The sequence below is a fragment of the Cydia pomonella genome, chromosome 4 (assembly GCF_033807575.1).
Source record: "Cydia pomonella isolate Wapato2018A chromosome 4, ilCydPomo1, whole genome shotgun sequence".
NCBI lineage: Eukaryota > Metazoa > Arthropoda > Insecta > Lepidoptera > Tortricidae > Cydia > Cydia pomonella.
The window spans coordinates 12,767,449-12,782,359 of record NC_084706.1 but is presented as its reverse complement, the minus strand read 5'-3'; positions in this window follow the sequence as shown (position 1 = coordinate 12,782,359).

Below are 14,911 nucleotides of genomic sequence, written 5' to 3'. Positions count from 1 at the left end.
TGTGCACAGCATGCAGTCACAGTCCATAAATGAAAAATTGTACGCCTTACCGTACTATGGCACAACATAGTGATACTATGATGATGTATATGGGACCTGTACTGATGTATATATACCTATGTTGGACAAATAAATGTTTTTGATTTTTACTTTTTGATTTTGCTCTTCTGTAAACCAAACCATGCTATGTGGAATTATGGAGTATAGCACAAACGTACTCGAGTATTCTCACCCGACGACACGTGGAACATTTTTTCAAACTCAGCTCACACACAACTCACACTCACCTTCAGGGTAAATAAGCACTGAATCTGAAATAATTATAATGTGTAACAAAAATAGTGGGGATCCGTTTTACGGCGTATTCGGTATATTGTTCTGATTATAAAAAAAACTTAAAGAAAAAATTTTTGACGCGAAACAATTTTGGTCTTTGTATGGAGGGTTCGCCGACATAGACAACATGCCTGATAGAAAAAATGTCCAGTCAAAAAAAAAACGTTTTCCTTTTCCTGATCAGAAAACCATACCGTATATGCCCTTAAACGTGCCTTAAACGGATTCCCACTTTTTTTGCTAAATCTTGTATGTTTGTGTAGGTCGTCTCGTACGAATAAATACAAACAAAAAATCTCTTTTAATGGAGGATTACGTTCGACCTAATTGAATATTTCCCACTAGCGAAAAACAATCCACTATTTTTATCACAAATTCGCCCCGACACCTTTATCTTCCAAATACCCATAAAAATAGGGGATGAACCAAACAACTCCATAACGTCTTGCGGAATGACTTAGTCAGTGGAGGGCTATAAATAAGGCCCGAGCACACACGATAAGCGAGGATCTATTGGGCTTATAAACCACTTGGTGAACGTGTATGGACCGGTGCCCTTATGTCTACGATTTATGATACACCTGCGGTTTGTTTTAAGACCAGCGTTTACCTCCACGGTCGTATTGTACATATACTGGCAATTCAAAGATATACCATGACTTAAATCTTTTTTCTTATTCAACCGTGCCGTGTCCTATACGTGTTTATTCAATGCGAACGATATATGTAATTATCTATAATCGAGATTGTAGGCATTTCGGATTAACATTTTCAATTTATCGCTCCACCGCGTATGAAGAACTGAGCAAAAGCATTTTCAGAAACCAGCACTGATGTGTAGGTGATTAAAAAAAATACCCATCGCCCTTAATTTCTGAAAGCCGATGCGTTGAACATTTAATTTGTTTAATTGAAACGCTTGAGCGTGCTTCGTTGAAAAAGGTCACAGTTTTTGTACTAAATTAATATTGCTGGGATAATTTTGAAGTTTCGCGCAAAATTGCGAAGGCACTTGGTATTTTAATTCCAGTTGGTCCGGCCCCGCATATTTGACGCGACTGCCGGTAACATTTTGAATTTCCCTGCTGCCTTGCTAAATATTTTCAGGGAATTAAGTTACAAAAAATTTTTGACTACATATTACTAGACGGAGGTGTTTAAATGAGAAGCGTTTTTATAATTCTTAAAAAAGAAGAGTTATTACATACATAACTGTAGTTAAAGTTTAATTACTGTAAAGTCAAAATTTGAGTTTCAAGATACATACTAGTACTATAGGATCGTACGTTTTCGATTCACCGCAATGTTTTTTTTATTATATATGTAGGCTTCTTACCTTCAGGCGGGCCGTATTCTTGTTTGCCACCGACGTAATATAAAAAAATACGCCCGCATTTGTTTGTATTAATTCAGATCTCAGTAGTTCCAGATTAGTCTCATTTTTGTTAAAATCAAACCTCAAATCTTATAGGATTACAGCGATTTATATATTTTCATCAGCAGACCAAGAATCTGCATTCAAAAGGATCATCTTTTGATCAAGTGGAACTGCTGATATAGACCAGAACAGCTTTCTTCAACAATGCGTATTTAACGCTAAGCGATTTCTCTTCTCCGTTAAGTTTTTTTTTTTAAAGTAAGTTTTTAAGGAACATTTTTGTGGTTTAGTTTTAATGATGGGTCCAATGAGGAATTAAAGGAATTCCTCAAACATTGATAGGATACAGATCCAGACCTTGAAACTTGAAACGTACGCCAAGCGCGATAACTTTTTAGTGACAAGACTGATAGGCTAGACAGTAACAAGTCCTGCAGAATGCTTCGTCATTGCTAGCAAAAACTTAAAACTAAAAATTGAAAAATAAAACATTAAAAAAAGAAACCGAGTACAAACATAATAATATAATATATTATTGCTAACAACTGATCTGTTTGAAGTCTAGAAAAAAATATTTTTCTCTCCTTTGACACTAAAAATTTAAAACAGGAACAGAGTCATATAACGGTCATTGGACTGTTCACTAAAAAAATTCTCCGCGTAACTAATAAATGCAGTAGGGTCCAATTAACTACCTTGTACATTATTTGAATTTCAAACTCATGCACTATCCCCGACGTAATACCTATGACAAATTATAACTTTCTAGTACCTACTAACGCGGCCCGATTCGAACTTTAAAATACGTCAAACATTTGCTAAACATATGATATGGATTATATATGTCAGTGTCAAAAGTTACATTTCTTCAAATAAAAACATCACTTTTGACACTGACATATCCTAACCATATCGTATCTTTAGGAAAGTTTGACGTATATTAAAGTTGTAATCGGGCCGTAACGCCGATTTAGGTAAGCCGTGGATCGAGAGATGAACATGGCGAAACTATAAGAGTTCCTATAATCTGCAAAAAAATAAATGAGCGTTCCATACATAATATTTCCTATAGGCGTTCATAGTTGAAAAAAAAAACAGAGTACATATAGTTGACCACGGAACCCTAACAAAGCCCCTTCTGGATGAAAATTGGTAACAACCCGTTCGGACCCGGGTACGTCCTTAAACTACGTCCACAAGAAAGGTATGGGCATTGTGAATGTCGTCTAGGTTAGTGTGGTAGGGCACAGCACAGCGGATGTCATTCCAGATCTAGAGCAGAGCCCAACTGGGGAAGTACCTCCACCTTACAGAAAACCGCAGCCAAATAAAACTAGACCCTACTCATAGTGTTGTGTTCCTGCCGGTGAGTGGTGTTGCCAGAGCTCAACAAGGGCAGGGAGGGTTGTTAGGGTCGGCAACGCGCATGTAACTCCTCTGGAGTTGCAGGCGTATATAGGCTATCGAGACTGCTTACAATCAGGCGGGCCGTATGGTTTTTTGTAGTATAAAAAAAAACAACATGACTTTTGTCAACATTCGTTAAACGCCTGTGGATATAGAGCCTTGCCTTAGGAGTTCTCTGCATGAATTTCCCCAGAGTTTTATACTATAACGTATTTTTGACTCTAGCAACGCAAAGTAAACCATCCTTAGTTGACTTAACAACAGTTCGTCCCTCAGACTTCGGAGTGCATAGCATGCAGAACTGAGTGAGCTTGGTAGTGAAGTCAACTCTTCTTTCTAGCATAGTCTTGAATCTATATGCACTCCAAGAAATTTTACGTGTTCAACTTGGTCTATCTATATTGGCACCCTCTAAAGAAATTTCTAGGCAATCTTTTTTTCTCGTCATGGTACATACTGAAGAGTAGAGCATTTGTCTTATTGCAGTTTAGCTTTAAATTGTTAACGCTAAACCAGGTACTAAACAACGTAAGAGCCTTATTTATCCTCTCATTTAATTGCGGTATGTTGCTAGCACAGATTACAGCGTTAGTGTCATCAGCAAACACTACCAGTTGGATATCCGACAAGGAGTTATACATATATTGGATCACATCATTGGTAAATATCACAAAAAGGATTGGACCCAAAATGGATCCCTGCGGGCTCACTTATATACAGCAGCAGTTTTAGATTTAAAGTTTGTCTCATTGTAATCTTGTGTCCATTTAATTTCTACAAACTGCTTCCTACTTGTTAGATAAAACCTAAGAAGAGACAGCATTTTACCTCCAATACCATAGTGCTGCAGTTTAACCAGAAGAGTGCCATGACTAACCGTATCAAATGCTGAGCTGAGGTCCAAAAAAGTCCCGCCACTTTTTTTTTATTGCACAGTTTATCAATGATATCTTTAATTAGGGTGCTTATGGCTTCATTGGTGCCCTTGCTTTTTTGATACCCGTGCTGGCGCTTACTTAAGATATTATTTTCATTTAAGTGCCTTATAAGCCTGTCTTTATAAGTCTCTCGAACAGCTTAGAGAGGGTTGGCAAAAGGGAAATAGGTCTATATTTTTTAGGGTCGGACTTTAAACCCTTCTTGTGCATTGGTATTACTCTTGCTATCTATAATTGATCCGGAAAGGCACCAGCCTCAAAGCAGGCATCAAAGAAGCAAGCTAACGGCTCAGCGAGTATATCTATGTTATCCTTGAAAATGATAACTGGAATGCCATCATAGCCACATGAGGTTTTTGATTTCAAACTTTTGACCTATTTTTCTATTTCTAAAGTTGTTACTTGCTCATATTCAATATCTTTTTCAACTCTGGCCACGCTTGACTGGAGTAGAGCTAAGGCTTTGATCAACGCTTCCGATAGAATCCTTACCCTGATCGAACTGATCTAAGAAAACATCATTATACACGGTAATTAAAGAGTATGTCATGTCACTAGTGTCACTTTAATCGTATCGTCATTGTGTAGGACTAATACAGTGTGCTCCTATTTATTAATGATTTATTTGAATTAATTTAACTTTAAAAATATTTTTTTTTTATGTATGTCTAATCAAATAATTTACTATATTAGAACTCTACTTGGGGTCTCGGTCAATGTTCAGAGACACGTTGTATATCAAGTAAACGATCTCTAAAAGTGCATTAAAGCACCGCTGAGCCAACGTTAAACGACGCGATACTAACACCAAAGTAAACTGTAAAACACTTACTGAACGACATAAACCGAACGTGGTGATAAATTCCTTAACATGAGAAAATCGAATTCCAAATTCAATTGCGTATTACATAATAATCAATCCTTAATGCCCCATAACCACAAATTAGATATAAATGGAACACTGTATTACAGAGTCCGGCCCAAACGACTCTGCTGGGTGTTGTAAAACAGGCGAAACGGCCGGCTCAAATCCGGCCCTGGAATCATAATGCCGGTGTAAATTAAATATGAAGCCTGTGCCAGATTCGCGGAATTAGCCCCGAACTGACAAAAAGCCCTTCTAATGAAAGATTCCCTTTATTATGCAATGTTGTTCTGTTAAGGCGGGAATACGAAGGAGCGTTTGCGACCGTAAAGAAAACAATAGGTTTTTAAGAGGTATGTTGTTTTTTTTTTTGTATACAAAGGTTTTTGCAGCATTATTATCGCGTGTTTTCTTTATATTTCTGTTATTAGTCTTTAATAAAGTCAATGACATTAACAGTATGTAGTTTGCGCGAAGTGAATAAAATTTACAATATAAGGAGGCTAAGCACGGAAAATTTCCTACATTGACCCGTCTGTTGCTATCTCTATTGCACGCGTGTGATTATATTGCTGTCCCGCCTATAATGCCGGCGGCCAATGACACAGAGTTAAATAGCAATATAAAATGCACGTGCGATAGAAATAGGAAGAAGCGAGTCAATGTACGAAATTCAACTTACTTTAGAATAAACGCGTACAATGAATATTACTAAATAAGATTTTCATACACTATGAAAAACGCATATATAACTTGGACTCGCGCACTGGATTCCGTACAAACTTAGGTAAGTGCATAGTACATAGGAATGTAAACAGTTCGATTCTAGATCCTTTAACAAAAAGGTAAACTGTACTGTGGGACCAACTTAATTTTGCCGTTAGAAAACTGTTGTGCCTCATACATCGACATAGATAGCTGTTAGTTTTTTAGCTGCAAATCTTTTATTTACTGTATTATCTTCAATCGGCCAGTTTTAGCCATATTAAAATGTTTTGTCTCTCTCTTGGCATTAAAATAATTTTCCCTCTAGTGCCTCTGCTCTAGCTGCAGTATTTGCCATCTTTTAAGCCTACTCGAATTGTAATTGGTGTTTATTTACCACGTGCCTCGCAACTCTCGCAAGTTCGTTTTTTGTATTTTTTTCAGTAGTTCTTTGTACTTTATTTATTTAATCTTTATTGCATAAAAGAAAATACAAACGTACAAAAGGCGGATTTAATGATATAAGGCATTCTCTACACAATATCTGTTGACGTCCTATTTGATAGGTATTCATGTAAATCTGTATTCTTTGCAAACTATGGTGCACAATGCATTATGTTACCACCCTTAGGACATTATTCTGAAATCTTTGCAGAATCTTGAGGTTTGAGGTACTGGCCGTTCCCCAGAGATCAATCCCGTATGTCAATATGGGTTTTCAATGTATTTTATATTGCAATTTATACACTAGCATTTTATTGGTTATTGTAAGAGGTATATTGTCGACCGACCAGCCAGTACAGACTCTAGTAATGAAGGTCTGCTTCTTTTCTCCATGGTTTAATGTGTTTGGCCCATGTTAGTCTCCTATCCAAATGAATACCAAGGAAGGTATCTTATACAAGTTTCATGGAGTAGTTGTTCTCCTCGCAGGTTCACAGCTGGACAATCCTCTTTTGGAAGTGTAGATATTATTTAAATAAATAAATTAATATTATAGTACGTTAACAGTCTTGAATGATTCACGGTTAGTTTCACTAGACTTAAATCGACCGGGATATAAACCGTGGTTACCTCTTATATTGTTTTTGAGCTCCCGATATTTCGACGCAGTTACATGCATCTTGTTCACGGGTAACTGGAGATAGCGGGTGGGTGTCAAAGTTGTGTAGACCGCGCTCGGTCTACCCTCATTCGTGCGCGTCGACTGCGTTCGTTTTCAACGTTACCACTGGTCGCGTCCACACTTGTTAGTCTACCTAAGAACACCACACTCACAGTGTCACTACGCGTGTTTGATTCGGATATCAATGGTTTTTTACACAAACAAATCACAGGATTCCACACATTAGACAATTTAAACCCATATTCACGATTGAAATTTCTGTATTTATGAATTTCAACGGCTTCTCTTACCAATCTTGGTATATAGTGGCGTTCTGTCGAAATGACCTTCGACTGTGCAACTCGATCCAGTGATTTGTACCCGATTCAAGGAGATGCTGAGCAATAGCTGACTTGCGACGTCATTGTTCTTGACCGCAGCGATGTGTTCTTTGATTCTACAGGCAATAGGCACAGCTTTCTTATAGTTTAATACATGCAAAAAATTACAATAAAAAGCTACGTTTAGGTAATTTAGATAATAATCAGTTTTTATAATTATTATATTTCAGTAAAAGTGATAGGTACCTTCTTCCTAGCGCATTCAGTGGCAGCTTTTTACGGGCCTGTTTTTCATATTTGCCTGCATTAGTCCATCACTTGCTGGAGTTTATCCTTCTCGTTTAAAACATTATTGATTTGAGCTCAATAATAGTCGAGAGAATGGCACTGCAGTATGTTCGGTGCCCTTACTCTGCTCTTCGTCAATTACCAAGTTATGCGATTTTTTGTACGAAGGAAATTGTATTAACTTGGCCTAAAGTTGAATTATATTTATTGTGGATAGATATCGTAATTAAGTACATGGATAAAAATCAGGGATAAATTTATGTTTTGGTGACAGAAAATATAGTTGACTATTGGAATAAAAAAAAACATGGTGTGTCATGGTTATTAGTCACCATATTAATTTTACGCAAAAACAAATAAATGTTCTAAATTGAGCACGAGGAGACTAAGATTTGTTACGTAAGAAGTAGTTTTTTATCCTCTTCTTTAGTGTTAATCACTTATTTAGTATCCACTCGACATAAATCCTCGTGTCCCTACAGAATCGACGCGACAGATGTTTCCAATCGAAAGAGGGTCCTGTCTTGTCACGTGTGGGTTTGCCAACATTTTCTGTGTAGTTCCCCACAACTGTAACTCAAAGACAAAAAGGCTCATTTCGCTTTATTTCAGTTAATTTCTATTTTGTTGGATAAGTGTTTACGTAAAGTGAGAGACACCGGACACAGCGGGACGCCTATTTCCGAACGATAGGATTTTGCATTCTAAACGCCAGTATAGAGTTTTCTTATGTTGAAAACGAATTTTCTTGGAAGCGAATGCGACTGACACCGCTAAAATTGGAAAGTTAACATGGTTTAATATAAGCAGCGTGTGTTGAGAAGTAACTATGTGCACGTGAGGATACCTATATTTCTTAACTAAGTACGCCTCAGGCAGCGGCTTACAAACAGTTTGATAATGGTTTTTAGTAGTTGTCTGTGTGTAAGTAAGCCCCAAAATTGTTTTAAGCTGACTGACAATGTCAAAACCAGCGATTGATAATAAACATAGATGACGAACTAGCTGTGCAAAATGACCCCACACACATTGTGCCGAAGAGGGCGGGGCGTCAACTTTGTGCCGCGGAGCTATTTAGTTCGTAAATGGCGGCCCGTTGTGACAGTGATAGTAAGAATAGTATTCAAATTATATCTTTAACAAAAGAAATATGCCTTATTGTGCGGATAAATGATGTACTACTCGTAACTGGTTATTAATCACCGGTTTGGTCGAATCGGTGAGTGATCAATTAAATTATTTTATAAATAATTTTAGTGGAGATTATTAATAAGAATCGGTTTTATTTCGTTTTTTTTTTTTATGTTTTTGGTACCACGGTTCAAAGATCTATCAATTGATATGGCAAAAGTTGAATTTGATTGTTTTTTTTCCACTTTTAGTTCAATGCATAGAGTGTACTGTATTTATTTATAATTTTAACTGATAAGCTAGCGGCGCTAAAGATACATGCCTCATAGTTTTTGAGTTTTTAGGGTTCCGTTTTTGCCATTTTGGTTACGTAACACTAAAAACCGGATCGAAGCTTTTTAACTTTTTGTTTGCTTGTACAGTCACCTGCAATAATATCTTACTCTTCGAAAGCCGCAAAAATATGTGACACGATTTATGGTTCTACAAAATAAATAATATCGTGTGTGCGGCCTTCGTGCGGACTTGGGTAACATACTATTGCAGATAACTGTATCAATGCGCATGCGGAGTTTCACATAAAAAAATGCAAGTGATTTTTTATGTATTAGGTAAGGATATGATCCGTACATTTTTTTTTAAATCTAAATTTTTATTGAGTCTTTGGACACTGTAGGTCAAGATGACAGCCTCATCCACAGAACATAAAAAACAGGCCTCATCCGTACAATACTTACGACGACGACGCATTATATTCCATTCTAAAAGTATTTTGCCGCGTTATCACTACCCTTTACCTTAAATAACTTAACACCTGCATACACTGTACCCAAATTATTTTACCTGTAATGGGTCGGCAACCAAATGCTCTTAACACGAAACTTTTATTTTTATTTGCTGACGTTATCAAGCAGTTTTTCAAACGCTTACCGAACGCAGGTCTTGTTTCAAGAGAACAAAATGGTCTCTCCGATCAGAATCTCGACGCTGTCAGATACACTGGTTCACCAGACCGACTCACTTACGCTTGGTATGGTATAGGAATAGATGGTCATGGATGGCGAGTGCATTGTTTCATTGACTATTACGTGTGCCGAGTCAAACAATGTTACGCTCACTGCCATCAAATCAACGATCTACAACAATCAAACTACTGCAGACCCTAATGCTGTCTTAATAAGGATTCCAATTGCGTGCACTTATAAAAAATATTTTACGGGAGAAATAGGGAAAATTGACACAGGTGTTGTTTTGTTCGGTTCGTCGACTGTTGTTTTAATTTGCTTCGCAAGTGTGATGTTTTTCGTTAGGGCAAAGTTGACATTATTTTAGAAAGGTACTATTTAGTGCCGCACAGAACATGTAAAGTCGCAAAATAGTTAGGGAAATAGACTATAACTATATAGTTACACATATATATATATATATATATATATATATATATATATATATAGATATGTATACATCACGCCCATTCCGATAACATGTTTTATATTAATATGTTTTTAACAAGTAGATACTAGGTACTACTATTTAAACTATAAACGAAATATATGTCATATACAAAGAAAAAAATCGGCCAAGAGGCCATGCTCAGTATATTTACATTACAAGTATAACGCATTAAGTCCACCAATTGTACTTTGTTGTATACATTTTGTGCAATAAAGTGTAATGGCGGCGCGTTATTCATAAAGGCGTTATAGGCCTGAATTAGCTACGAATCGTTTTTAACGATTTGTTCCCATACTTTTTGGATCCATGGTTCAAAAGTTGGGGGGGGGGGGAGAGAATTGTTTTTTCTTTCGGAGGTTTATTTCCGAAAATATTAATTTTATCAACAAATGGTAGTTGGAAACCAGTATTCGTTTAACGATACCCAACACCATTTGATCAAATCGAAACAAAATAAATAACATTTTTGTATGGGAGGTACCCTGAAAAAATCTGGTAAGTAGTTTTTAATTAACCTTTCTGGATTTATGCCAAATTGCAGCTTTCTAGCACTAACGATCACGTGGAGCCAAGCCGCGGACGGACAGACGGACAGACATGGCGAAACTATTAGGGCCCCTAGTGGACTACGGAACCCTAAAAATGACCAAGGCCTTGGCCACTGGAGTACTACTTGATCATTTTTTTTTCCTTTAAATATAACATTTATTTCGTTGATATTATAAGTTTGATAAAATGATTGAATTGATATATAACCAATTGAAAATAATACAACGGTAATGTATATGTTACGGGTAATGTTAGAAGGTTAGTTAAACTCAAGTTTACTCAACTTTTACACCATTACCGAGCCAGTGTTGGATAGACCTAGGTGTGTACGGGTAAACGCCGAATAGAGATTAATGTTGTTAAGATTTTCGGACTTTACCCAAAAGGCTTGGGTAATACTAGTCATACCCAGGTAAACATGAGTTTAATTAACCTTCTAACATTACCCGTAACGTATACACAAGTAGGCGTCAGTGTCATATCATAAGAAATTACTTTTGTCGATATAATCGTAACTACAAAATCGAAAATGTCAAAAATTATAGTTAGGCACTAGGTTCAGGTAGATTAGGTAAGGTTAAAGTCAAAGTAAAAAAACATGTATAAGTATTATAAGGAAATAAAGATTTTTTTGTATTTTTGTATTAAAGTCAAAGTCAATATATTTTTAATTCAAATACTTAGGCCTAGCAACAAGCACTTTTAAATAGAGATATTTTACAAATAATATATAATTTATTTAGTCAAACACCAACATTGCATAAAAATACTAGTCTAGAAATTTTCTAGAATAAAATCTAATGTCAAAAAATACGGAATACTTACAGAAATTAAAGTATCAATTTCATCATTACTAACATAAAAATAAATAGGTAATTCATTATTCACAATCACGCTTAATCCCACGGTGTTTCATCATTCATGTCATAGATTTATAATTAGCCTAGATGCCTAGTCTGTACATCCCTAGTGAAGCCATTTCGAGTACGACATTATGTCGCCCTCGTGTCATCGTATCCGAACGGCCCTCGCAGTACTCAAGGTCGAGTTGGTTTGTGTACACCTCCCGGTTATAAATTAAAAAATACAAGAAAGATGGTTGTTTGTGCGGTGAATGGGTGTCACAACACATCAGTGAATAAAAACAAACCGCCTGATATAACATTTCACGCGTAAGTATATAGTAGTTTAATGTGATATTTTTACATAATTGTAAATACAAAAATCCAAATTTTCGTCAGCCGCCATTACTTATAAATGTTGCCAGGTGATATGAATCTTTTTTCCTCCAAATGAGGCATGACGATTACATTGATAAAATAAAATTAATATGCTTACTTTACGTTCCTTGTATGACTATAGAAAATACTATACTATACTATACTAGACCCTACTCATAGTATTGTGTTCCTGCCGGTGAGTAAGGTTGCCAGAGCTCAACGAGGGGGGGCGGGTTTAGGGTCGGCTACGCGCATGTAACTCCTCTGGAGTTGCAGGCGTACATAGGCTACGGAGGCTGCTTACCATCAGGCGGGCCGTATGCTTGTTTTGCCACCGACGTAGTATAAAAAAAAAATATTCTTTTTTAGTTTTTCATTCTTTTATTTCAAATTATGTTTTGCCTTTTATAAAATTACAGTTTAAATTCATATTTTTATTTTGTGTGATATTCGTTTTAGATTTCCGACTGATCCGCTTCTGTCTGCGAGATGGACGGAAAAAATTAGATTAAATAGGAACGATGCAATATGGAAACCGACTAAACATAGTCGAATATGCTCTCGCCATTTTGATGAGTAAGTAAAGTAAATTGTATTTGTGGAACACAGGTGTTACAGTTAAGGTCTGTAAAAACGAAACGCAACTGTCACTGTCGCACTTATATGGAAGACTGATAGAGAGACACAAAGCGTTTCGTTATCGAAGCAATAGCGATTGCAACCTTGGCTAGGCCAGGTACAATTACTAGTACTGACGATAAATAGTTATTTGTTTTACAATAGGGAAAGTTGTTGTTTAACCGCTCGTGCTAATTAGCAATATTATCGAGCTAGATAAAGATCCCAAAATTTCTAAAAATGGAATCTTGAGCGTTGCGAGGGTTTCAAGTTACGAGAGTTAAACAAATTTTGCCCCAAGTAAAACACAAAACTTTTCACCACACCAACCCGAAGAAAATATTAAATGTATGATATCAAATAAAATCAAACCAAATCAGATCCAAATGATCGTCATTAAATATTTATCATTTAAAATCATTATTCCAAAGTCAATTCTACCAGCTATTATCTGTGCACATTTGTAAAATAAAAAAATAAACCTTTTTTATTTAAACATTATTTCACAAAGTACAGAAATGCAAAGTCCTTAAAAGAAACCTTGAAAGCTTTGTCATAAATTTAATATCTACATACACACTCCCAAATGATTGATAGCCAAGTATAAGGATGTGGTTAAAATCCATCTACTTTAAGGGGAATAAATGAACTCTGGCAATCCATTTTTGTATATATGTGTGTGTCGCTGAGCGTAAGACATGAGCGTCGCACGCACACATCGATCGTGTTTCGGCTTCACTTTTGGCAGATTAGTCTTATGAGGACTAACTGTCTATGTGTGATAGGTCAGTGATTCATGTAGTCTTGTGTACTATAATAGGCTTAAGAGATAAGCTTACGTTTTACATAAATTTCAATAACAGACAATTCAGTTATGTTATAATATTAGGAAGTTTATTGTAAAATCTTGCCCGAATTGAGCTTCTACTGTCAATTATATGACATACAAAGATATCAAAATGAGAACTTATTGTCCTATATATTATACTACTCTTTGAAACTTATCTAAACTAGAACTTAATGTTGTCGCCGCGAGATGGCAGCACTTGGTGACGCCGGCTGACGTCAAATCCGAGCGAGCAGAGCAGGGCCGACGGGTTCTCACGCCACCGAGTTGTGGTGGAAGGGAGAAGACCCGGCGCCACAGAATAACTAATAGTACTACCGCCGGCGCGCCTCACTTTTGTACTTGATCTCTAGCGAGAATGTTGTCTTGTTAAATGTTTATATTAATTATACTTTCGTTGGTTCGACTTAATTATATTGATTATATATTTCGATCCTTGGCTTTCATTTAATATTATCGTTATCGTATCTCATTCTTCGAATTGGGCCGATTATTGTGAGACTTGCTCAGATTAATTTGACAGGTAATGTGACATACCTATGTGTACATATTTTAGATTGGTTAATCTGTTCAGATGCATTTACCTTTCTATGCTCATTTTGAAGCCTTGGATTTGCTTATATATTTACTGTGCATAAATTTTAACTTAAAAATACTGACGTAGAAGGAACTTCTTCATACGGTTTCTCTTGCCACGAACAAAATAAACTGTCTTTATCTTACCCCACTCTTATTGAGGGTATAATTATTAACAAACAATTTAATATTACGTTCTTCTTCTTCTTCTACCTAGCGTCAGCCCGGCCTTTGCCAGGGTCCGCTTTCTTATTTGCTTTCCTCCACTTTGCGCGATCCTGGGCATCCTCTGGTTATATAAATAAATATAAACTAATACATACAATTTTTTTGATAAACTTGATTTATAAAAAGTGTGAAAACAGTTTTTCCTAACAAGCTTTTTTATTATTTGTTAGGTACCATGTGTGACCGGCGACACGTGTGCAGTTTACGCCTGGGAATTGTTTCGATCGCAATCAAGCGGAGCTCGTTGCTTTTGCTATAGGAATTTGTGTAGGCGCTGACCTGCGTTTCAATTTGAGCCCAGGCGCAAATGACACAATGGCTGTTTGAAGGATTATACGTAAGATGAAATACCGGTATTCTCGTAATATACATATTGTCTATTTTATTACTATAAAAATATACTTATATAAGTACTAAAATCACTTTGTTTTTTTCTTTTTTAATACCTATGTACTTACCTTGATAGAAGAAAATCACTAATTTACGTTTCATTAAATTTGCATTTATTGAGAAATCTAAACCGTTTATTAATGCTTTTATTAGGTATGAATTATAGGATTTCTTGTTTCAGACGCGTAAATAGGAGAAAAAAACATGAACACAAAACAAACTTTGTTTGTAGGCGGGCCATTCCAAACAACAAAATAGCCTGGTTTAGTCACCACGGTCACGATCGTCACAAACATTGGACGGAGTTTGTTTTATATTCCGAGATGTCAATTAAGATTGTAATTCGTCTAACAAAAAATAAAAAAGTAATTAGAGAGCTATCCCTGAGAAAAAATTAAGAGACAAGGATTTCTTTCAAATTAACGCCTGTGGTTGTAAAGATAAATAGGTCCAGCCCGCGTTTATTCTACATCTGGAAAAATACAATTCATGAATTAAGTGGAGGAAAATAGTCTGTTTGTTTGTCTAATGTTA